The sequence below is a fragment of the Salvelinus fontinalis genome, chromosome 7 (genome assembly GCF_029448725.1).
Source record: "Salvelinus fontinalis isolate EN_2023a chromosome 7, ASM2944872v1, whole genome shotgun sequence".
Classification (NCBI taxonomy): Eukaryota; Metazoa; Chordata; class Actinopteri; order Salmoniformes; family Salmonidae; genus Salvelinus; species Salvelinus fontinalis.
In genome coordinates, this window is record NC_074671.1 from 31,837,605 (window position 1) to 31,864,249 (window position 26,645).

General features: G+C 43.4%; 1 protein-coding gene across 4 annotated transcripts in view; it reads right to left on the reverse strand.

Annotated features, from left to right (window-relative positions):
* The window catches only part of myripb (myosin VIIA and Rab interacting protein b), a 162,946-nt gene that overhangs the window by 96,675 nt on the left and 39,626 nt on the right, over positions 1 to 26,645 (reverse strand). The gene's annotated exons all lie outside the window — the stretch shown is intronic.

The following is a 26,645-nucleotide window of genomic DNA, read 5'->3' on the forward strand; positions in this document are numbered from 1 at the left end:
ACCACACTCCCGAGTGGCGCAGCGGTCTAAAAGCACTGCATCGCAGTGCTAGGGGCGTCACTACAGACCCTGGTTCAATCCCGGGCTGTATCACAACCAGCCGTGATCGGGAGTTCCCATAGGACGGGCGCACAATTGGCCCTGCGTCGTCCGGGTTAGGGGAGGGTTTGGCAGGGGTAGGCCGTCATGGAAATTATCATTTGTTCTTAACCTTACTTGCCTAGTTAAATAAAAGGTAAAAAACTTTTTTTTAAATGAAGTGTTATCTCTCCTTGGTTCGGTCTGTGATTTCACGCCCTCCTCTACCACACACGCACACAAACAAACGCATGCACACACACACACACACACACACACACACACACACACACGTTTTCATTCACAGAATAATGAGTCCCACAGTGACGCGCACACACACAAATCACAGATCTATAATAAGGTACTGAGATGGGCTGTGTCTCAATAAACTCAGTCGTAGTGGCTCACAAACCCACTCGATCAAAAGCATATATGCAATCAGCGCAGCACATGATCTGGCATACTGCTAGGAGAAGCATACTACACTATTAGCAGGCCTCGGCAAGCTCGACAAACCTCTTCACAGAGACGGCAGTGACAACATCAGTTTCAATATCAACTCTGACATATCGGGCCTCCCGGGTGGCGCAGTGGTCTAGGGCACTGCATCGCAGTGCTAACTGCGCCATCAGAGTCTCTGGGTTCGCGCCCAGGCTCTGTCGCAGCCGGCCGCGACCGAGAGGTCCGTGGGGCGACGCACAATTGGCATAGCGTCGTCCGGGGTAGGGAGGGTTTGGCCGGTAGGGATATCCTTGTCTCATCGCGCTCCAGCGACTCCTGTGGCGGGCCGGGCGCAGTGCGCGCCAGCCAAGGGGGCCAGGTACACGGTGTTTCCTCCGACACATTGGTGCGGCTGGCTTCCGGGTTGGAGGCGCGCTGTGTTAAGAAGCAGTACGGCTGGTTGGGTTGTGCTTCGGAGGACGCATGGCTTTCGACCTTCGTCTCTCCCGAGCCCGTACGGGAGTTGTAGCGATGAGACAAGGTAGTAATTACTAGCGATTGGATACCACGAAAATTGGGGAGAAAATGGGATAAAAAAAAAAAAAAAAAAAACTCTGACATATCAATATCTGATATATTAAAGCTGCAATATGTACCTTTTTGGGCGACCTGACAAAAGACACATAGAATGGGAGTTATAGATCTGTCATTCTCATTGAAAGCAAGTATAAGAAGCGGCAGATATGTTCTATATGCACTATTTCTATGCTTCCTGTTTTTTTTTTGTTTTTTTTTTGCATCTTTTACTTTCAGTTTTGTACACAAGTGTCAAACAGAACAGCGTCAAACAATAGTTTTGGTTATGGAAAATATATTTCACAGCGGTTTAGATGGTACAATGATTCTCTACACTTGCCCTGCTTGTTTTCTCACATAAACTGAAATTAGGCTAACTATTAGAATTTTAGCAACCAGAATTTGGCTGAATGATTTCTGCATAGTGCATCTTTAAAGGGGCAGCAAAGTGATCACCCAATCCCAGATTGCCCCTTTAGCATTCAGTGATGTAAGTGAAGGCCATGTTCAAGAACTGCGAAGAGGGTTTGTAGGGGCGTGACCTCTTCACAGTCGTGCACATCTTATAATGTCATATCAGTTCTTCAAAACACAACAAAGGACACAAAAATACAGTGAATTAATTAAACGTATCAACGATGCATAGTGAGGACCAAAAAAACATGAATTAATAACAAAACCAAGCAAAAGACAGAGGCAACTTCAAACGTTCTTCTTTAGCTACCCAGAGATTAATTTGGAAACATACCCTCCCATAGAAGAGCTCTGTTATTATGACTACTGGGAGTCTTTTAAGCTTCATTACGACCCCACTCTCTGGGGAAACTTTGGGGAAAAACAGAGCAGTGTGTGTGTGTGTGTGTGTGTGTGTGTGTGTGTGTGTGTGTGTGTGTGTGTGTGTGTGTGTGTGTGTGTGTGTGTGTGTGTGTGTGTGTGTGTGTGTGTGTGTGTGTGTGTGTGTGTGTGTGTCTTTGTCTGTGTCTTCACAGAACAGTCAGAAACAAAGAGCAGAAAGGTTATTTATCCAGTCTCTCTTTAGAACTTAGCTTAGTTAAGAAACAATTCTGTGGTGTGTCACATTTTAATTATTCCCCAGGGAAACGAAAAGAGGACAGCTCAACAGCAGCAGCAATAGTTGGATATTCTCCCCTGATACTGTAGTCTAATCTTTAGTGTGATGCCAATTCTGTCTCAAAACAAATGTAGCTAACAGTAGAACGTGATCGGCTGTGCTTTTTATCCGTCTCTATGTAAAAAGCAGGTCGATAGTAAGTGTCCACATAGAAGGTGGGAGTGTGTGTCCACAATAGTGGGTTGAGTGTGTTTGTGTCCACCTCTGTAAACCAGGTTGATAGTGTCCACAATAGAGAGAAGGTTGAGGGTGTGTGTCCCCTTCGATGTAGAGAGACGGTTGACACTGTGTGTCCACATAGAGACTGGGTTCAACCCTGTTACTGAGCTTATAGTTATAGCCTCCGCAGGGGAACCATACATCATAGACAGGAACAGCATTGGAGCAAGACACTCTCTTATAAAACCAACCACTGGTCTACAGTACACCTTACAGTATGGTTAAAGAATGTCTGCATCCAACATGGGAATAGGGAATAAGGGTCAAAGTAGGGCAAGTAGTGGCTGTATGGATGAGTCATAGTTCAGTGCAGACTCATTACTACAAATCACTAGGGCTTCTACAGCCCAGAATCCCAATAGGGAACACTCTTCCTACTCCTCCACCGTTTCCTCTTCCTTTAGTTCTAGCTGGGGTTGGACCATATTAAGTATGGAATGGCACAATATAACAGTGTAACTTTCTTATTTTTGTAGCCTTCTCCTCATTTTTATATGGGAGAACATTTCCCCATGCAAGCCGGATATTCACATTTCGCCACCGTATGCTAAGTGTCCTTGGATGCATCCCAAATGGTAGCCTACTCCACATACCGTGTGTATACACTCGTCGGCCAGTTTATTAGGTACACCAGCCTGTTCACGATGAAATGAATCACTCCTACAGACAGTGAGTCACGTGGCCGTGGCTTGCTATATAAAGCAGGCAGACAGGCATCGAGGCATTCAGTTACTGTTCGATTGAATGTTAGAATGGGAAAAAAGAGTGACCTATGCGAGTCTGAGCGCCGTATGATAGTCGGTGCCAGGGGCCGGATCCAGTACCTCAGAAGCGGCCAGCCTCCTGGGTTTTTTACGCAAGACAATGCCTAGAGTTAACCGAGAATGGTGCAACAAAATAAAAACATTCAGTCAGCGGCAGTCATGTGGGCGAAAAAACTGCTTGTTGATGAGAAAGGTAAAAGGAGAATGGCAAGAATCATGCAAGCTAACAGGCGGGCCACAAACAGACAACTAGTGGCGCAGTACAACAGTGGTGTGAGGAACGGCATCTCGGAAGGCACAACTCCTCGATCCTTGTCAGGGATGGGCTATTGCAGCAGGGTTCCAATCCGATCATCTAAAAACAAGAAGAAGAAGCGGCTCCAGTGGGCACGCGATCACCAACAATGGACAATTGAGGAGTGGAAAAACATCACCTAGAACATAACAGCGAGTTCAGTTTACTTGAGTGGCCTGTGCAGTCCCCAGACCTCAACCCAATAGATCATCTTTGGGATGAGATGGAACGGGCTGTTAGCAGCATGAATGTACCACCGTCCAATTGGCAGCAACTGCGTGATGCCATTGCATCAGCATGGACCAACATCCCTGTGGAACGTTTCCGACAATTTTGTATAATGCCCCCGAAGAATTCAGGCTGTTCTGGAGGTAAAGGGGGGACCAACACTGTGCTAGATGGGTGTACCCAATAAACCAAGCCTATGGTCTAGACACATTATACTCTCAATCAAGAAGAAAAAAGTATGCAAGGAGAGTGTAATTCCACTTTCAAGAAAATAAGAAGACATAACCGTTCTGATAAACGATACTGTGTAATGATTTCTCCTCTTGATAAGAAGCGATGGTTTTGGTAGGCCTTATTTACCCTCTGCAGTAGTATACCACCATCCATCCACCCAGCCAGCCTGTTAGGGGCTTCTACACTCATATTCAAAAGCTACTGCTTGTTCCTCATACTGTCCATATGAATAATGACTGAGGCTCTCCCAGCCTCCCCTCCAGTTCTCCCCTCTTCCTTCAGCTGTGTGTTTGACTAAAGCCTAAGCTTTGAACAAATTCACATTTGCTTTTGTAAGTAATATGCGCTTATGAGGCAAAGTCCCATTGATGAACATTACATGCAACAGTATTATTTTTTCTTTTTTTCTTTCTCATAGGGCTTTGGTCAAAAGTAGTGCACTAAATAGGGAATAGGGTGCCATTTGGCGAACCCACAAGGTAACATTAAGGTTGGTTCCGAGAGCAGAGTAGCATGTTGAGATGAGACTGAGGGATTAGTAGTGAAAAAGTCCCTGTCTTAACTTCAATTCCTCCATAAACATGGGCTCAGACTACTGCATAATGACAGCCGCCCGGTAAACTGCCAGCAATAAACAAAACAACAATATGACATCATGGTAAACACAGACGCCTGAACGAGATTGAGCACATCCTAAATGGCAACCAATTCCCTAAATAGTGCACCACTTTTGACCAGGGCTGCCAAATGGCACCCTTTTCCCTATTTAGTACAATACTTTTGACCAGGACCCATAGGGCTCTGGTCAAAAGTAGTGCACTAAATAGGGAATAGGATGCCATTTGGGAGGTAAAACATTATCCTGATAAATCAGCAGTCTATTTCTAACTACATTTCCATCTACATATTCCCATGAATAAAGATACTGATCTTAAAGTCAAAATCGATGATAAATTGCTTGTATTATTCATGTCAAACTCATGGGGATCATGAGGGAAAAATGGATGGCTCCACATGTACTCGATCATAATGTGTAATTTAAAAGCAATAAAGGGAAATGGGGCCGACATGGATCTGTGAGCTGCTGTACATACGTGTTCGCCATTCTGATGGATGTTAATGGTAAATCACACGCAGACGATCCCACCTCATTAAGAGGTGCCGGAGCAGCCATGTCCATGGCAACAGGCCGCTGAGTGATGGCCAGCGGGCACAGGGTCAACAGTGGTTCGGTAATTACGGTGGGCTGCACCGTATTACACTCTAAATCACCCGTATACGCACGCATACAAACACACACACACACACACACACACACACACACAACCGCCCCACACCTAGTGTAAAGCCTTCAAACTTGCCCCATGGTGCCCTGACTGGGTCGTACCACTTGGTTATCCTCCACACCCTGCCGCTCCACAGCTCCAGTCCTCACCCACCCCTCACCACACACCAGTGGTCCTGGCTGACTGGCTCCACTACGAGGGCCACACTCCCTCTCCACCGTCACTGATCTCCACACATTACACTGAGCTACAAAACCCGGAAAGGCTATACTGGGTTAGGCCAAAGAGATACAGTATCAGAAAATAGAAATGGATGAAGGTGGATTTCTTCAATAACTATAAGGGTGTCATAAGACAATGAGTAATCTCATTGGATGTAAAAAGTGGATGTGACTAGGGCTGTTGCGGTGACCATATAATTGCCACACCGGCGGTCACGAGTCATGAAGGAGGTCAAATTCCACATGACCATTTGGTCATGGTAATTAGGCTTCTCCAAGCTCTGATGCTGCTGCTGGTCATTAGTAGCCTACCAAACTTACTAACTGCCTGGTACTCAGCACTCTACTATTGTACCTCTAATCACTCTGACATCAATGCAAATGTCTTTAAAAATCTAGTCGAACACCTCATGAGAGCCCATCAGCTCATGTTGCCCAACATTTCTACGGCCTATGCAATTTACGGGAGAAAACAGAGTGATGCCTTCTACTAAAAAGAGGAGGATCCCATCAGCTTTCTATAGACTAGACCTACTATATTTACTTCTCAACTTTCCTAATATTAAGCGCATTGCTTATATTTACAACAGGAGTATAGCCTACCTGGCTGGCATGAAAATAAACCACGGGGAAAAGCGTCCTCAATTCGCTATTTAAATGCATAGATGACATGTATTTTTTCCCGCTGCCCGTTTCGATACAGGTGCATGATAATGGTCCACTCATAGCAAATGTCACACATATATTATTTATTATATGTAAAGACAAAATTAAATCAAGAATAGTCTGATGGGTGACAATATTAGCCCCTCACTTGTGCATAAGAAACAATTACTTTTTCTGCGACCTGTTGGAATCATATAGTTGCACTGTCACGTTCTGACCTTAGTTCCTTTGTTATGTCTTTATTTTAGTTCGGTCAGGGCGTGAGTTGGGGTGTTTTTTCTATGTTTTGTTCTATTGTTCTATTTCTATGTGTTTGGCCTAGTATGGTTCTCAATCAGAGGCAGGTGTCAGTCGTTGTCTCTGATTGGGAGCCATATTTACGTAGCCTGTTTTTCATTGTGTGTTGTGGATGATTATTTTCTGTTCTGTGTTTTTGTTTCACTGTACAGGAGTGTTCGTTTGTCGTTTTCTTGTTTTTGTTCAGTGTTCATTATTTCGTATTAAAACAATATGGACACTTACCACGCTGCGCATTGCCTCTTCTTCCAACCACGGCAAGCGTTACACGCACACCTCATGAATCCTAGCCCATAGGCCTATACGTTTTAATAAGGTTTGTATCTGTCACGTTCCTGACCTATTTATGTTAGTTTTTGTGTGTTAGTTGGTCAGGACGTGAGGTTGGGTGGGCATTCTATGTTGTCTGTTTCTATGTTGGTTTAGGGTTGCCTGGTATGGCTCTCAATTGGAGGCAGGTGTTTGGCGTTCCTCTAATTGAGAGTCATATTTAGGTAGGCGGTTCACAGTGTTTGTTTGTGGGTGGTTGTCTCCTGTGTCCGTGTCAATGTTTGCACCATACGGGACTGTATACGGTTTGTTCATTTCATGTAGTCTGTTCCTGTTCATTTCGTTCGTCACGTTGTATGTAAGTTCGTCGTTCAGGATTGTCTACATCGTTTTGTTATTTTGTTAGTTATATCCAGTATAGTTCGTTTTCGTCTTTGTCTATTTTGTTTATTTAATAAATCATTATGTGTTCAAACTTCGCTGCGCCTTGGTTCCCTCAATACTCCTCCTTTTCGGTTGAAGAGGAGGAGGACTACCGTTACAGTATCACAACTAAAGTGGCCAAATAACTTCTTAAAATTAAGCACATGAATCCGCTTTACAAGGGGCGTAGAGCCTAACTGGCATATATAAGCAGAGTGTGAGTTTCAAGTTTGGGGGAGATAATTTTCACCATAAAAATGCACCTTTATAATAAAAGCATTATATGCATATTTGCATTTGCGGTCACTTTTGATAATGGTGTTTTCCGCTAATGGAACATTCACGCTTACAGCCTACTACCATGTTCACATTGCTGCGCTTATAATGTGAAGAAATAGCCTAATAGTTCATCAACATTTTAAGCTAATGGTTCTGATCTGTTGTGTCAGCCACATTGCATAATTTTTTGGGTGGGGAATGCTAGTGGTTGTATTAATTTGGGATCTATTGTATCCCAGAACTGTCCCAGACGGTTTGGAATATTTATTTCTCTCACAGAATAGAATAGGTCGATTTTTTACTATGGGGGATAGTAGATTGACATAGGCTAGTGCTTTTGCTGTTTGTTAGGCCTACTCACCTTGTTGGCTGACGAAAAGTAATTGTGGACAGTTCATCCAATATCTTCAATATGCACCTCGGAATTGGAGGAGGAAGCGCGCAGTTACGTCCCTGATGTGTCTGTCTTCACTTGTAGCCTGTGAGAGACCCGATCACATGACAGAGAGCCCACATGACAGAGAGCCGTGTGAGTGAGAGCAGTGTGAGTGAGAGACAGTTTGGATTGCGCAGCACAATCAGGGCTGAAAAAGGCATGGATTTGTTAAGGGTGCATTACAGCCACAAAGGGGATACATTATCAAGTGCTTGTCAAATTATGAATGAGAGTCTATTGGAGTGTGTACAGCCTGCGTAAAAAAACAAAGCAGAGCTCATGCCTTTCAAGCGACTTTTTTTCAAATCATTAGTCTCATTATGCAGCCTTACATTGTATTAAAAATCAAAACATATAGCGCAACGTTTGTAGAAAAACTAAAGTTAAATTAATAAATCTAAATTAAGCATTTGGAATACCCATTTCTTTGAAAAGCACTCAAACAGAACCTAACATAAGGACAACTCTGAGTATGCCATTCTGTTCTTCTGAAATAGACTACATTTTCTTCATATCATGCTTCTTTAGACCTGTCTAAAATAAATAATGGATATATTGTGATGGTGTAGGCTATATTACATGGATTTATTAGACTGTGTGCGGAAGCCAGGAGATGCTAAATGTGTTTATGTTAATTAACGGTCAATTACCGTGAGACAGACAGTTATTTGCTTGACAATCACCAGCTGACGAAATTTCGCCACGGCCCTAGATGTGACTCACTTGATTCAGCAGCAATATTAGAAAACAGTCAGAGGCAGTGGTAGTTACACCTAGGATGACATCAAACATCCTGAAAAGACAGACAGATGTCACCTGTCCTTGACAATGTCTGCATCCCAAAAAGCACGCTATTCCCTATATAGTGCACTACTTTTGACCAGGGCCCCATAGGGACTAGGGAACAGGGTGTCATTTCGGACGCACACATTGTCTGTACACTCAGTATGGATACCACGCCCTTTACCACGGTTGAATAAGGATACTAGTACAACACATAAGGTCATCAGTAGCCAGCCAAGCAGCGCAGGGTAAAATAACAAGGGGAGGGACTGTGGCGCACCACAGGAGTTGGAGTTGAGTGGGAATCTGTGCCATGTAGCCTTTAGCCAGCCACACACACGCGCAAATCCAGTTAGCATTACACAATGGGCCAAGATTGACATTCAGAGGAATGCAGACAACTGGAGCATAAGCTTAAATCACTGCAAGGCCCCTATTTACTCCCAGACTATGTATCTTCTGTCTCTGAACTTTTCAGCACTGAGCAGTAATATGCTATTATTTATACCTCCACCATGTTTTTCCAGAGGGAATTCAACATAGATGGTAAAAAGGTAAAATAACGATGTAAAGAGGGAATTCAATGTTAGGTATTTAAATTAAGAAATGTCCGATTATTTGTTTTATGTTCTTGCCTTTTTTATATGCAGTTGAAGTCGGAAGTTTACATACACTTAGGTTGGAGTCATTAAAACTAATTTTTCAACCACACACACATTTCTTGTTAACAAACTATAGTTTTGGCAAGTCGGTTAAGACATCTACTTTGTGCATGACACAAGTATTTTTTCAAACAATTGTTTACAGACAGATTATTTCACTTATAATTCACTGTATCACAATTCCAGTGGGTCAGAAGTTTCCATACACTAAGTTGACTGTGCCTTTAAACAGCTTGGAAAATGTCAGAAAATGAGGTCATGGCTTTAGAAACTTCTGATATGCTAATTGACATAATTTGAGTCAATTGGAGGTGTACCTGTGGATGTATTTCAAGGCCTACCTTGAAACTCAGCGCTTCTTTGCTTGACATCATGGGAAAATCAAAAGAAATCAGCCAAGACCTCAGAAAAAAAAAGTCTGGATCATCCTTCGGAGCAATTTCCAAAGGCCTGAAGGTACCATGTTCATCTGTACAAACAATAGTACGCACGTATAAACACCATGGGACCACGCAGCCGTCATACTGCTCAGGAAGGAGACGCGTTCTGTCTCCTAGAGATGAACATACTTTGGTGCTAAAAGTGCAAATCAATCCAAGAACAACAGCAAAGGACCTTGTGAAGATGCTGGAGGAAACAGGTACAAAAGTATCTATATCCTCAGTAAAACGAGTCCTATATCGACAAAACCTGAAAGGCCGCTCAGCAAGGAAGAAGCCACTGCTCCAAAACCGACATAAAAAAGCCAGACTATGGTTTGCAACTGCACATGTGGACAAAGATCATACTTTTTGGAGAAATGTCTTCTGGTCTGATGAAACAAAAATAGAACTGTTTGGCCATAATAATCATCGTTATGTTTGGAGGAAAAAGGGGGGGGTCTTGCAAGCCAAAGAACACCATCCCAACCGTGAAGCACGGGGGTGGCAGTATCATGTTGTGGGGGTGCTTTGCTGCAGGAGGGACTGGTGCACTTCACAAAATAGATGGCATCATGAGGCAGGAAAATTATGTGGATATATTGAAGCGACAACTCAAGACATCAGTCAGGAAGTTAAAGCTTGGTCGAAAATGGGTCTTCCAAATGGACAATGACCCCAAGCATACTTCCAAAGTTGTGGCAAAATGGCTTAAGGATAACAAAGTCAAGGTATGGAGTGGTCATCACAAAGCCCTCACCTCAATCCTATAGAAAATTTGTGGGCAGAACTGAAAAAGTGTGTGAACGCAAGGAGCGTTACAAACCTGACTCAGTTACACCAGCTCTGTCAGGAGGAATGGGCAAAAATTCACCCAACTTATTGTGGGAAGCTCGTGGAAGGCTACCCGAAACGTTTGACCCAAGTTAAACAATTTAAAGGCAATGCTACCAAATACTAATTGAGTGTATGTAAACTTCTGACCCACTGGGAATGTGATGACAGAAATTTAAAAAAGCTGAAATAAATCAATCATTCTCTCTACTATTATTCTGACATTTCACATTCTTAAAATAAAGTGGTGATCCTAACTGACCTAAGACAGGGAATTTTTACTAGGATTAAATGTCAAGATTTGTGAAAAACGAAGTTTACATGTATCTGGCTAAGGTGTATGTAAACTTCCGACTTCAACTGTAAATATGTTTTATCTTGTACTGGAAAAACACGAGACAGTTTTGTAAATCTGGTGTGGTATTTTTCAGCTGTGCAGTCAGTGCTTCGACCCAAAATGACACCCTATTCCCTATTTAGTGCACTACTTTTGACCAGAGCCATATGAGAAAGAAAACAATACTGTTGCATGTAATGTTCATCAATGGGACTTTGCCTCATAAGCGCATATTACTTACAAAAGCAAATGTGAATTTGTTCAAAGCTTAGGCTTTAGTCAAACACACAGCTGAAGGAAGAGGGGAGAACTGGAGGGGAGGCTGGGAGAGCCTCAGTCATTATTCATATGGACAGTATGAGGAACAAGCAGTAGCTTTTGAATATGAGTGTAGAAGCCCCTAACAGGCTGGCTGGGTGGATGGATGGTGGTATACTACTGCAGAGGGTAAATAAGGCCTACCAAAACCATCGCTTCTTATCAGGAGGAGAAATCATTACACAGTATCGTTTATCAGAACGGTTATGTCTTCTTATTTTCTTGAAAGTGGAATTACACTCTCCTTGCATACTTTTTCTCTTCTTGACTGAGACAGTAATCTATCTGGTGGTGGGAGTATAATGTGTCTAGACCAAAGGCTTGCCACAGACCACTTATATCTTGAACATCTCCCTTCTTGAAACCGTCACATAAAAAAAAGTGTGTTCCTGCGAAGACAAAATAATGAACTATCACTGACAAACTAAAGAAAATCTCTTGATATCATAGAAAATGTACTAGTGATTCATCAAAACAATATCTGTAGCCGGGGGCTTTCAAAAAGATTGCTTTGAATGACATTATTCCTGACAACTCAATAAGCCTATCATCTCTTTTTTCACATGAATTGAAAGCAGTAACTCCCCTCAAATCACTCTGAACATTCATGACTCTAGGAACAAGAACATGTATTCAAATTAGCTGCTGAAGTTTCGTAATTGCATGTTAGTTAATGGTAAAAATATGACAGTTATCCATTTACTGAACAGTTTCAATTTTGGAGATACAAGTTTTCCTTTTGACAGTAGTGCAATGCAAAGACATAGGGAAGATGGAGCCTAATGATGCAGTGTTCTACAATTACTGCCCAGTTACTCTGTGACCCACAGCTCTGATGTCATGTCATTGTTAACAGAACTGGAGCCAATCTAAGCAACGCACTGAGCACATCACCTTCACAACGGCTTAATCACTGGCATGACAGGGTGAGCTAATTCATCTCTCTACCCCCTCCATCTCTCCTCAACACCCCCCTACCCTTGTTACCCCGGGGTACTCTGTTCTGTCAGCTAGCACCGTGGTGTGTGTGTGTGTGTGTGTGTGTGTGTGTGTGTGTGTGTGTGTGTGTGTGTGTGTGTGTGTGTGTGCCACGGTGAAACCGTACAGTCTGAAACTAGAACTGTTCAGCTTCACTCACATAGTCGCAGCGGTGACGCTACATCAAACCCAGTCACTGTCTGTGTCACAAATGGCACCCTTGTCCAAATATAGTGCATTACTTTCACCAGGGACCATAGGGAAGAGGTCAAACTTAGTGCACTATGTAAGTAAAATGGAACCATTAGGGGGCGCAGAGCTACAGTACCAGTCAAAAGTTTGGACACACCTACTCATTCCTGGGTTTTTCTTTATTTGGACTATTTTCTACATTGTAGAATAATAATGAAGACATCAAAACTATGACATAACTCTGTGAACGTATCCTGTGCAGCAGAGGTAACTCTGGGTCTTCCTTTCCTGTGGCGGTCCTCATGAGAGCCAGTTTGATTCCATATGTGTTATTTCATAGTTTTGATGTCTTCACTATTATTCTACAATGTAGAAAATAGTCAAAATAAAGAAAAACCCTTGAATGAGTAGATGTGTCCAAACTTTGGACTGGTACTGTAGTTATGGTGCAATTATACAACATGGCTTGCTCTTGGGATGTTCAACAATGTCTAGGCTATCGAAAGTCCACACCCCATTTTTCTGTTTCAAAGTGGATTTTTTTGTTATTGCTCTACACAAAATAATCCATAATGTCAAAGTGAAAAGAACATACTATACATTTTTACAAATGAATACAAATGTAATATCTAAAATGTAGATCATTGCATAAGTATTCACCCCGTTTGTTTAGACAAGCCTAAATTAGTTCAGAAGTAAAATTTGGTTTAACAATTTCAGATAATAAGTTGTATGGACTCAATCTGTGTGAAATAATAGGGGTTGACATGACTACCCCTTCCTCTGTCCCCCATACATACAACATCTGTAAGGTCCCTGAATCTGTGCTTGAATTTCAAGCACAGATTCAACTACAAAGACCAGGGGGGTTTTCAAAAGCCTCATAAAGAAGGGCAGTGATTGGTAGATGGGTATCTATAATAAATCAGACACTGCATAGATCTTAAAGCATGGTCAAGTTAATAAATATGCTGTGGATGATGTATTAAACCACCCAGACACATCGAAGATGCAGTCGTCCTTCTGAACTGAGCTGCAGGAGAGGACAGAAACAACATTGTAGTGACTCCACAATAATGGCCTAAATGACAGAGTGAAAAGAAGAATACAAATATTCAGAATTAAAATATTCCAAAACATCCATATGTATGCAACAAGGCACTAAAGTAATACTGCAAAAAAACACGGCAAAGGAAAGCACTTTGTTGGAAAATCCAACACATCACTGAGTAGCTGCCTCCGTATTCTCAAGCATGTTGGTGGCAGCATCATAATATGGGTATGCTTGACATCGGTAAAGACTGGGGAGTTTTTCAGGATAAAAAGAAACGGGATGGAGCTAAGCACAGGCAAATTCCTAGAGGAAAACCTGCTTCAGTCTACTTTCCACCGGACACTTGGAGAGGAATTCACCTTTCAGCAGGACAACAACCTACAACAAAAAGCCACATCTACACTGGAGTTGCTTACCAAGAATACAGTGAATGTTCCTGAGTAGCCAAGTTACAGTTTTGACTTAAATCTGCTTGGCAAGAAGAGAAATCTATGGCTAGACTTTCATGATACACAACATCTTGACAGAGCTTGAAGAATTTTGAAAATAATAATGTGCAAATATTACACGTGTGCAAAGCTCTTATGAGACTTACCCAAGACGACTCACAGCTGTAATCGCAGCCAAAGGTGTTTCTAACATGCATCGACTCCAGGGGCTGAATACTTATCTAATCAAGGTATATTAGGGTTTCATTTTCATTCCTCTTTTTTCTCAAATAGAAAAGTTCTTCCACTTTGACATTGCGGAATATTTTTGGGTAGATCGTTGACAAAAAAAACGGACAATTAAATCAATTTTAATCCCACTTTGTAAAGCAACAACATAAAAAAAAGTTCAAGGGGCTGTAGACTTTTTGTAGACACTGTATCAGGAAAACAGCCCGAGGGCCAGTCGGTTTGTGCTACCATACCAGCTCCTTGTCATGTTTGACTTGACATCAATGGAGTTGGCTAGAACACAAAACAGATCTGCCACACAAATCAGGCTACTAAAACATGGGTTAGGGAACGCTGTACAGTAATGACACTGGGGATTCTGAGTGGAAAGACTGATTAAAATACTGTACTTCACATTACCTCTAAATTGACTATTGTGAGTTTATGATGCCAAAATAGTATATATATAATAGGATGTAATTTCCTTCATTTCCAACCTCTCTGTTCCTCGGTTTTTCAATCAACAGGACACATAATGCCTCGGGCATAAACACACACAGAGCACCTTGTGTACTGCGCCATGTCGGTGGTATAGCGCGTGTCCTCAGGAGGCTCAGCCTCGGTGGGTGGAGAAAGCTGATTCGTTTTCACAAAGACAGTCTCAGCCAGGAACCGCAAACTGTGTGAAAACTCTATTTTATTCGCCCGAATCCACGCACATGCACGCGCTTGGGAGGACCATGACATTAGGACTCGTTCAATTTTCAGAAAGATGTTCCTGCCAAATCTCCCGACATGCTGTTTTCAGAGGCCTCGTTGATATTTGATGAGCGCAGTGCATTATGACTTTCAGCAAACGTCAATAAACGTCATCAAATGATGGAAGGAGAGAGACACCTTTGTTCGTTTGAGTGGGCTACCTTTTCCACAGAACACAATCGTGTTCCGTGTGTAAATAGTCAAGGTCGGTCACCCGCCACCATTTCTAATGTGTGGTGTTTACACTCGTTTTTTAGATCTAGACACACTGTTTTTTTTGCACCAGACTACATGTATGTCACGGCCACAGAAAACGCATAACGCATACGCCGTCGTACCACAATAATTCTAAATCACTTCAAAACAACACTAAAGCATAAACGAAGACTGAGAAATCAAGAGTAATAAAAGCATGGTCAATTCTCGTCAAGGACCCCCCCCCCCGCCCCCAAACATGTTCGTTTCCCTGTAATGACGGCCCATTCCAATAGAGGGTGCTGCCAAACTGTGTGAGATAACGACACAGATTTTTCAAACATTACAACTCAAATGACAGAGGACAAGAGAGCAGGTATTCCAACTACAAAGGAAATGTCCACGTAAATAATAGACAAAGACTAAAACAAGAGTCTCGAGCAGCTTTGTTTTATGCTGGGTACTGGTTTAGCTGAGCAGAGAGAAATAGAGCTTTTTGGATCACTGGGTGTAATTAAAGACATGCTCCGGAGCTTTGGTGACTACTAAGTATTTTTTAAACCTCCCGCTTTGGGCTGGATGTGTCAATGTGTAGTTCATACATGTATCATCTGTAAGCAGAAATACTGTTTCACCTCAGTTAGCCACAAAATCCCTAGTTTGAAAGCGACTGTTTTTCTGGAAGCCATTTTCGCTACATTCTCCTCCCCCCCATGTGTGCCAGTCCCCTATCCATTTGAGTTCAACCAATGGGCTTCCGTCCCTCACCATTTGAGTGACAGCTACCAAGAACACACAACAGAGCGAGAGAGAGAGAGAGAGAGACAGCAATGATGCACATATCTGCACATATAGTACGCAATTTCGGTGGACCATTTTTGGCTTGTGAGCGCTACTTTCCGAAGTACTTGTTAAAGAGTATACAAAAGTATTGGATAATCTATTTGATGTTTAGCCAAACACACACAGATGGAAAGAGCCAGAGAGCCAGAGAGCCAGAGAGAGGGCGAGAGAGAGAGAGAGAGACTGTCCTCTATTAAGCTGTTCAGTGGAGGGTAGCTTTATTAAATCATTACCACAGTCAATGTGGAAGAAAAAGTACAATATGTTTCTTTGGATAATGACTCCTAAAGAAAATATCACAGAACTTGATGATACAGCTGACGCATACATTTCTACACATGCACACTGCATTTACCCACAATCGCACACGCATACGCACGCACACACACACACACAGTATACAGGTGAAAGGCAGACGCGGAGCCTGAATGTTGACAGGGAGTGAGATAAATCCGTGGGGCCAGCAGGGGAGTCCTAACCTGACAACCTGGACAACAGTGCTCTCTATGGGCTTTACAGGGCAAGGTTGTCCCACCTCCAACCTGGCAACTAATGGATGAACTACGACAGAAAACAATATGGCAACCCACTGATGAACTATGACAAGCTAACAGTGAGTTACTTCTGGCAACCCACTGATGAAATGTAGTTTATGAAAGTTCAAATCAGGGTGGCTGGTCTGAATGCTCGTTTAACTTCATCAGGTAAACTGTTGGATTCGACATTTTGACCATTGAGATATTAAATAAATTATAGGGAAGACGCATAGAATCAAAGGAGAAAGAGACTGGGTCTCTGTAGAAAGACAGATAGCTGTGGAATGTGTTGGAATGTGTTGGGGGAAGGGAGTAGAGCAACAGTTGAGATAGGGGAGACAGATGGACATCTGTGGATTAGTGGAAGGAGGGGTTGAGGTCAGGAGGTGAGGTCAGTTCCCATTAAGGGAGTAATCAGGGTTTAGTATCTGGTTACCTTCTTCCTGTTGAGCTTGAGATGTAAGGATTGGAGAGAAGGGGGAGTGTCTTAAGTGGGATATAAATATCTGGATGGGACAAATGTTGGGTTGTCTAATTACAGCTGTACAGAACCTTTGGGAAGAATTAAACTTGGTTAAAGCTTCTCTATCGTCCGTGAGTTATTTACTCTGAAAAATAAGAACCTAACAAAACAGAACATAATTCCCTTTGTTTTCTATCATACGGGCATGGTGGGGATCAATACAAACAGATCAGCGACTTGCTTCTTCTCCTCTCTCCTATTAGCCATGATAGGAATGTCATTCACCTATTTAACTTAGAGCCTATAAGCACAATAATACATTCCTCATGCTTGCCGTTCAACATTATGGGCTCACTCGTCCTCTCTCCCAAACAATGGTTAACCTCTTAACCTCTCTCTTAACCAACGGGTGTTAATCTTGGGACGTATTTACATGTAAACTTACCCCATGTTCTCTCACTTGCTGTTTTTCAGCAACAGTTGTCGAAAACCACCCACCTCCCCACCACAAGCAGCATGATAACCTTAAGGCCTGCCATTGGAACTCCTTTCCCCAAGCAGGGAGGGGGCGGGGGGGTTTCGATGCCAGCTGCCCGGCACAGGGATACCTGTCATCAGTATCTGGCGCCGAGGAGCATTCTTCTGTGACGAAGCCATACCTCAAACTATGAATACTATTCCATATTGCATTGTGTCTCTGTTGTTCATTCAGTTAGGCCTGTACTCGATTGAACTATGACAGACTAACAGTGCAGCCTTTACAATCTGGTAACCCACTGATGAACTACGACAGATCCCTTACAGAAAATCCACATGATTTCACATGTGGGAAAATCACAAGATTTCACGTTACATTTAAATTCACGTGCAGCCTTCACAATCTGGTAACCCACTCATGATCTATGACAAACCCACAGATAAATCCATCTCTCTGGCAATGTTATCAAGCACTATAATCCACAGTAGTCCCTGGCAACCCTTTGTTTGGAAGTCCAGGAGGGCACTAGCAAACACCATTAACATATTTTGTGAAGTAACTCTTAACCTGGCAACCCTGTAACGCACCGTTCAAACCTCCAAAGCACACACAGAGCACTGTATTAAAGGACCATCCGTGTCCACTGAAAAAGTGAATCTGACAACCATATCATCTTAACACTGCTACATTTCACTTGTATCCTGCTGCAGACCAGTCTCATAATATCTGGTTACCTGGGATAAAAGTGATTTATTCTCAGGATGGAACATTTGTAAAATACCGGAAAAATATTCAACCATCGTATCAACAATGGTCCAACCACCCAAAGGACATCCAGCCAACTTGACACAACTGTGGGAAGCATTGGAGTCAACATGGCCCAGCATCCCTGTGGAACACTTTCAGCACCATGTAGAGTTCATGCCCCAACGAATTGAGGCTGTTCTGAGTGCAAAATAGGGGGGGGGGGGTGTAACTCAATATTAGGAAGATGTTCCTAATGTTTGGTATACTCAGTGTATATAGTTCCCTAATTTTGTCCAGGGGCCATTTGGGATGAAGACTTTGGAAGACATTACACCCGTTTTGCTCGCAGACAAAATTTAAGTTGCCAAATTGATATCAGTGCATCCATCCCAAGCACGAATGAACAATTGTGCGAGTAGAAGCACACGCACACACACTTTAATATGTTGTGCATTTACACCACTCCCCCCTGGCTCTCAGCCAATGAGATGCCTTCGTCAGAGTGCCAGACCAGGCCCCAAAGCACCAAATAACTAATTCATGAGTCATAGGATGCGGCAGGGTAGCCTAGTGGTTAGAGCGTTGGACTAGTAACCAAAAGGTTGCAAGTGCAAATCCACGAGCTGACAAGGTACAAATCTGTCATTCTGCCCCTGAACAGGCAGTTAACCAACTATTCCTAAGCCGTCATTGAAAACAAGAATCTGTTCTTAACTGACCTTGCCTAGTTAAATAACTGTAAAATAAAAATATCCTCTATAGTCCCAAATGGAACTCTAGCCTCTATAACATGTACTATTTTTGACCAAGGTCCATAGGGCTCTGGTCAAAGGTAGTGCACTTCCTCTACATCCTGTATCAACCTGCTACCGGACCTCTCTCAGGTCAGCAGAAGAGCTAAAGAAAAATCAAAGTCGTAGGATTGATCTGACGCAAGCAAGGCCACGGCAAAATACAGCTAATTTGTAGCAATGACTGTGAAACTAATGGTGTGGTTAGTGGGTGTGAGCCGAGGGCCCGGGGCGCTGCCTCATGTTAAAGACCTAAGCCAGCTAGATTTGGGAGGGACATTGATTCTCATTTTCCCCTCCGTTGGGTGCAGTTAATGGGGGATCAGGTGGAAGGGAGGTGTGGGAACGCTGATCAATATCTCCCCCAGGACTAACCCTCATTCCACCAGTCATTCCAGACCCACTTCCATCTCTCTCTCCCTCCTATTTTTACTTTTTTCCCCCTCGCTCTCTCTTCCCTTTTTCCGTCTCCTTCCTTCCCTCACTCTTTCATCATTTCTCTCACTCCCTCTCCCTCCTCCCTCACTCCATCTCCATCCCTCTCCCCCGCCTCTCTATTATCTTTCTGTCTGTATATAAACCCTATCTACAAAAGCTCCCTGTGTGTGTGTGTTTGTGTGTGTGTGTACGGGCTGCGTGTGTGTGTGATAGTGTGTGATCCTGACAGTGACCATACTGTATGTGACGGCCCCTCTCTCCTTCCTCCAGTTATTTTAATGTGCAGTAATGGGGTTGCTGCTCCAGACATTGACCCGGCTCAACCCAGAGATGGCGGGAGCAAGCGACCTCATAACACTGGTCTGCATCTCAACACACTATCTCTGTATAGCAACATATGCCCAGATAAGATATGCAGCTCACTCGCAACACAACAGACAAACAGCTGGCCTTTCTATTCTCCGTTACAAGCTTCTCCAGTTAACGCGGCGTATGCCGTTACGCAGCTTTCAATGGAAAGTAATTTAGTGCTCCGACACTTTTGTGATGGAAAAGCTTGTAAGGTGAGTTTCCACCAAACTGAACGATGGCCGATTCTTTTGCTCAGACTACTTCCGAGGAGAATGATTGCCATGGAAGGGACAGGCATGTCATTGTCACAGTGGTTGCATCCCAAACGTCACACATTTTGGGGAAAAGTAGTGCACTGCATTGGGAATAAGGTGCGATTTGGGACGGAGCCCCTTTTACCTGAATTAAAGCTGTTTAGAATTCTGACGCAGCCCATCTGGCTCTGCTTAGCCTGCTTTACGAGACAGGAGGTAGGATAACCAACTGGATTCTGACATGTACGATGTAGCGGAGTAGATGAGGACTGCAGAGAGTGAAAGAGAGGAGAGGACGAGAGACAGAAGGAGGAAGAGAGCGAGACAGAGAGAGATGGAAAGAGAAACGGCTGTCTCTCATATGTTGTCAATGAGGGGCGAGTGCTGCAGATGCTGCCTGAGCGACCGTGATTATTACATAGGCTGTTCTCACGCCACATCTGCTGCAGCCGCAGCGAGGGGGGAAAAGGGAGAGGAAAAGAGAAGAGAGACTGAAATAGAGAAAGAGAGAAAGACAGAAAGAGCGCGAGAGAGACAAAAAGAGCGGGAGCGAGAGAGTGCGAGAGAGCGGTGTGTGTGCGCATTTGTCGCACACACCACTACTGTACAGAGAAATCTCCTGTCTAATTTGAGCTGAGGGGAGCAGTGTATCTCCACGGGGAGTAGGGTTATACACAGGCAATGCATACTATTTGTAGTGTTCAGACCTGGGTTCAAATACTATTCGATATTATTTCAAATACTTTATCTGTGCGCGATTGAGCTTGCCTGGCTTAATGGACCAATAGATTCGTCTAAAAACCGCAAACCCCGCCCACCTGCCACTCCAGGCAGGCTAGAGCAAATGTTTAGAATAATTCAAATATTTCAAATAGTATTTGAACCCAAGATTGGAAGTGTTCAAAATGTAGTCTCAACATATTGAGAATGTATGGCTGACACAACGACTCTCCATCCAGGGTGTATTGTGAAGAAAGGATGAAGGATGTGGGTGTTACCGGGATGAATAATTCTCTCTCAGCAGAAAGACAGGACAGCTCTCCACAACATCTGTCATCTTTCTCTTGTCTGTCATCATGATCCATCTACAGCTATTAGTCTCCCTCTCTTCCCCCTGCTTCTATCTGTCTTCTCTCCTCTGTCACTGCAGTCCCTCCCTCCTTACTCAGATTTTAGGCTTGTGTCCCAAATGAAGAGAGAACAGGGTGCCATTTAGGATGCAAGCCTTGGTGGTGATGGTGATGGTGAGATATAGAAGCCAACCCTGGGAAATATCCCCGTAACAAGCATTTTGTTATGGATGGCTGCAGCTTAGTGGTGTAACTCAACCCACTGCCAGTGTGTGTGTGTGTGTGTGTGTGTGTGTGTGTGTGTGTGTGTGTGTGTGTGCGTGTGTATGTGTGTGTGTATGTGTATGTGTGTGTGTGTGTGTGTTTGAGTATGTGTGTGTGTGTGTCAGTCATCGCTGGGAAGGGATCCACACAGCACACAGCAGCCACTCTAGTCCAATTATTTACTGCATCATGGCGTCTGAGTGGGAGATGATTGAAAACGCCACAGCCTAAAGTTACCTTCGTTGCTACCGATTTCTGATGACTAGGCTTTAAAGAATATTTCTCTTCTCACTGCAGATATTTAGCTCGCTTTGGATTTGGTTTCGAATTTGGTTTCTCTCTCTCTATCTCATTTTCCTCTCCACCCCTTCTCTTCAGCTAGAGGCTTAGCTCTGTTCTGGGGGGCATGGGCTTTAGAGTGTTAATACCTTCCTACTGCCGTAGCCTCTCACAGCTTCACTTCACTTTACTTTAACTCACTCTACCAACGACTAAACCCATTACAATTTCCCCTGCCTTTACCTCAGGAGTTTGTCGCCACACAGTAAAGCTCAGCCATTGGAAACACAGGGTGTGTCCCAGATGGAACCCTAGTCCCTATTTAATGCACTACTTTTGACTGGTCAAGTGCACTATGTACTGTCGGGAACAGGGTGCCAGTTTGGACGCAAGCCGTTGCCGTAAACAGATACTGTCCAGTGCAAGAGAGTACGCTAGCTAACTGCGCTCTCAGCTGAAGTAGTGCTCGGGCTGAAGAGCTCTCACAGGAAATGCAGAACCTAATTGATTGTCTAAAACCCAAGGCATGCACATCTCAGAGCCAGCCATGCAGTGCATGTTTGAGTGGCTAAGAGATGGAACGAAGCAGAGAGGAAATGATCAAAACAACAGCTGGGATTTCGAAACGCCCCAGAATTCAACAAGCTGGCTGTAGCACACGGTTGATCAAAAAACAGTCCATTCATTTCCTTATAATTCTCTCTAGACTACACCTCTCCTTTTCCTCCTCCTCTCACTCTCTCTCTCTCTCTGTCTGTTTAGGATGCAGTGGTTGCTGGCAGAGAGGATATTGTTATGCCTATAGTGTGCAACGGCAAACAACACCCCAAGAGAGGAACTAGACAGCAACAGACGGAGACAAAACGTTACTTGCATGAAGAGGTGGGGTTATAGTCTTGGAGAGATGTGCAGCACATCAAAAGTATGGGGAGGGCTTAAGGATGCACAATTCCCAAAATTCCCAGGTTTTCCATAAATCCCGGTTGGCAGATTCCCCCGATTCCAGGAATATTCACACTGGGATTTCTGGAAAACCTTTTGGGAAATTTACCGGAATTGTGCAACCATGGGGGGGGCTATTTAGCTCTGAAACCAAACCATGCCACGCAGGGGCGGCAGGTAGCATGGTGGTTAGAGCGTTGGACTTGTAACCGAAAGGTTGCCAGATCAAATCCCCGAGCTGACAAGGTCAAAATCTGTCGTTCTGGCCCTGAACAAGGCAGTTAACCCACTGTTCCTAGGCTGTCATTTAAAATAAGAATTTGTTCTTAACTGACTTGTCTAGGTAAAAGAAGCAGAGAGACTTTTTTATAATACCTCCCAGATAGAATGCACTTCAACTCCAACTCACCTCGACAGACTTACACAAACTCTTACTCATGCACCTGTCCTGTAACATTAACCACGATGAATCTTCAGCCAACTGCAATCAAAACAGAGACAGCAGAAAAAAACTCTGGAGCTCAAGCCGAGCATTGTCTCATTGTGTTTGAAGTAAGCCAAAGTCCTCCTCTCTCCCGTCTTTTCTCTCCTCTCTTCGCCTATCTGGCTGGATCCAGATCCTGCAGGGAGCCTTCGACTATATCTATGTCCAAAATGGCACCCTCGGCCTATTTCCTATCTAGTGCCCTAAGGAGCTATACGGAGATGGTCAAAAGTAGTGCAGCATATAGGGAACAGTGTGACATTTGGGACGCAAGCCTTAGACTATCACACACTCTACACTAAACCCCCCAAAAGCCACTCCAAACCCAGGATAATGAACCATGTCAAATCACTTGAACCTCTCGGTGGAGACTAATACTGACGGGGAAATATCGCAAACCCCCCATTAATCCAGGAGCCGTGAAGTTCAATTTTAATGAAACCGTTAATTCTATATTAGAGAGCCTGGCTACTGTCTGTCGGTGTGCATCCCAAATGGCACCCTATTCCCTATGTAGTGCACTACATAGGGAATAGGATGCCATTTGGGACGCACACAGACAAGACAGTAGCCAGGCTCTCCCTGTCTGAATCATCAATCCCCACTATGGATCAGTCTCTCAGATCTGGACAGGATACACACACACACACACCACTGAGTTACTCTCCAGCTGCCATTGATCCATCCACCCATGCAAGGCAAGCTCATTTCATATAGAAATAACAGTTTCATTACAATTGAACTTCAAGGCTCCTGGATTAATGGGCATATCCCAGTCAGTATTAGCCACCACCGAGAGGTTCAAGTGATCTGACATGGCTCATTATCTCGCTTTCTCTCAATTCAAATTCAATTTCAATTTAAGGGGCTTTATTGGCTTGGGAAACATATGTTTACATTGCCAAAGCAAGTGAAATAGATAATAAAATTAACAGTAAATATTACACTCACAAAAGTTCCAAAATAATAAAGACATTTAAAATGTCATATTATGTCTATATACACTGTTGTAATGATGTGCAAATAGTTAAAGTACAAAAGGGAAAATAAATAAACATAAATATAGATTGTATTTACAATGGTGTTTGTTCTTCACTGGTTGCCATTTTCTTTTGGCAACAGGTCACAAATCTTGCTGCTGTGATTGCACACTGTGGTATTTCACCCAATAGATATGGGAGTTTATCAAAATTGGATTTGTTTTCAAATTCTTTGTGGGTCTGTGTAATCAGAGGGAAATAGGTGTTTCTAATATGGTCATACATTTGGCAGAAAGTTAGGAAGTGTAGCTCAGTTTCCACCTCATTTTGTGGGCAGTGTGCACATAGTCTGTCTTCTCTTGAGAGCCAGGTCTGTACATGGTCGAAGCCTTCATTAATTTTGGGTCAGTCACAGTAGTCAGGTATTCTGCCACTGCGTACTCTCTGTTTAGGGCCAAATAGCATTCTAGTTTGCTCAGTTTTTTTGTAAATTCTTTCCAAATTCTTTCTCTCTCTCTCTCTTCATCCCCCCCCTCTCTCCTATTGGTCATGAGTGTTATCCATGGCTGCTGAGCTAAGAGTGGAGAGAGATGAGAAGAGCAAAGCTGTCCCAGTCCGGTCAGTCTGAGTGAGTGGTGTAGGAGACAGAGACGTCCACAAGTGGCACCCTATTTCCTTTGTAGTGCACTATAAAGGAAATCGGGATCCACTTGAGATCCTGTCCCTGTCTCCTACACCACTCACTCAGACTGACCGGACTGGGTCAGCTTTGCTCTTCTCGTCTCCCTCCACTCTTAGCTCAGCAGCCATGGATAAACCAATACCTGTTACATTTGGGTCCTGTCAAAATTTTCTGCAAGCAGTTCAATTGCCAGTGCAAACAGGAGGTGGGACATCCCTGTCTTGTGCCCCTTTCTCAAGCAATTTCATCAGATAATGTATTATTTGTACAGAGCCGTGAAAAAGTATTTGTCACCTTTATGATTTTCTCTGTTGTGGCATATTTCTGATACTGAATGTTATCAGATCTTCAACCAAAACCTAACATTAGATACTCTTTTAATTAACAAAGTTATGCAACACCCAATTCCCCTGGGTGAAAAAGTAATTTCCCCCTTACACTCAATAACTGGTTGTGTCACTTTTAGCTACAATAACTGCAACCAAATGCTCCCTGTAGTTGTTGATCAGCCTCTAACATCCCTGTGGAGGAATTCTGGCCCCCTCTTGCTTGGAGAACTGTTTTAACTCAGCGAAATGTGTGGGTTTCAAGCATGAGCTGCTCGTTTCAAGTCCTGTCACAACATATCAATTGGGATTAGGTCTGGACTTTCACTAGGACATTCCAAAACTTCAAATGTGTTGCTTTTTAACCATTTTCATGTAGACTTGATTGTGTTTTGGAACATTGTCTTGCTGCATGACCCAGCTGCGCTTCAGCTTCAGGTCAGACAGATGGCCTGACATTCTCCTGTAGAATTCTCTGACACAGAGGTGTCCAGTTCCTGAGGCAGCAAAGAATTGCCAAACCATCACACTACCACCACCATGGTGACATGTGGGTCTTACTGTGGAATGCAGTGTTTGCTTTTCGCCAGTACAGATGAGTCAAAAGTATAACTTTTTGGACGACACAGGCCCACTCTTCCATGTTTCTGCTGTTTTGCCTGCGGCAACGGAACCCTGACCTGTTCACCAGACGTGCTACCTTGTCGTGCTGCAGCTCCAGTTTCAACTATTCTGCCTGCGGAAATGGAACCCTGACCTGTTCACCGGACGTGCTACCTTTTCCCGGACCTGCGGTTTTCGACCCTCTCTCTCCCTCCCTCTACCACACCTGCTGTGTCGACCTCTGAATGCTCGGCTATGAAAAGCCAACTGACATTTAATCCCGAGGTGCTGACTTGTTGCACCCTCTACAACCACAGTGATTATTATTTGACCCTCCTGGTCATCTAGGAATGTCTGAACATCTTGTGGAATGATCTGGCCTGAATGACCATGTACTCTTATAATCTCCCACCGGCACAGCAAGAAGAGGACTGGTGACCCTAAGAGCCTGGTTCCTCTTCATGTTTCTTCCTAGGTCCCTGCCTTTCTAGGGAGTTTTTCCTTTTCGTAGCCACCGTGTTTCTACATCTACATTGCTTGCTGTTTGGGGTTTTAGGCTTGGTTTCTGTATAAGCACTTTGTGACATCTGCTGATGTAAAAGGGGCTTTATAAATACATTTGATTCGATTTTTGATTTGATTGACTTACATACTATATTTCCTCTTTTATATTGTCTTTTCAGTGTCCGTGTATCTCATTGGCATTGGCTTATTCTGTCATTACTAGACTGTACTTTTAGCAACCTTTAGCACTGAGAGCATTTTATGTTTTCCTGGATATCCTTCAGCTGTTTGTTGCTCTTATTTGCATCGCCAAGTTGTCTTAAAAATATACAGTTGAAGTGGGAAGTTTACATACACCTTAGCCAAATAGATTTAAACTCAGTTTTCCACAATTCCTGACATTTAATCATAGTAAAAATTCCTTGTCTTGGGTCAGTTAGGATCACCACTTTATTTTAAGATTGTGAAATGTCAGAATAAGAATGAATAAGAATGATTTATTTCAGCTTTTATTTCTTTCATCACATTCCCAGTGGGTCAGAAGTTTACATACACTCAATTAGTATCTGGTAGCA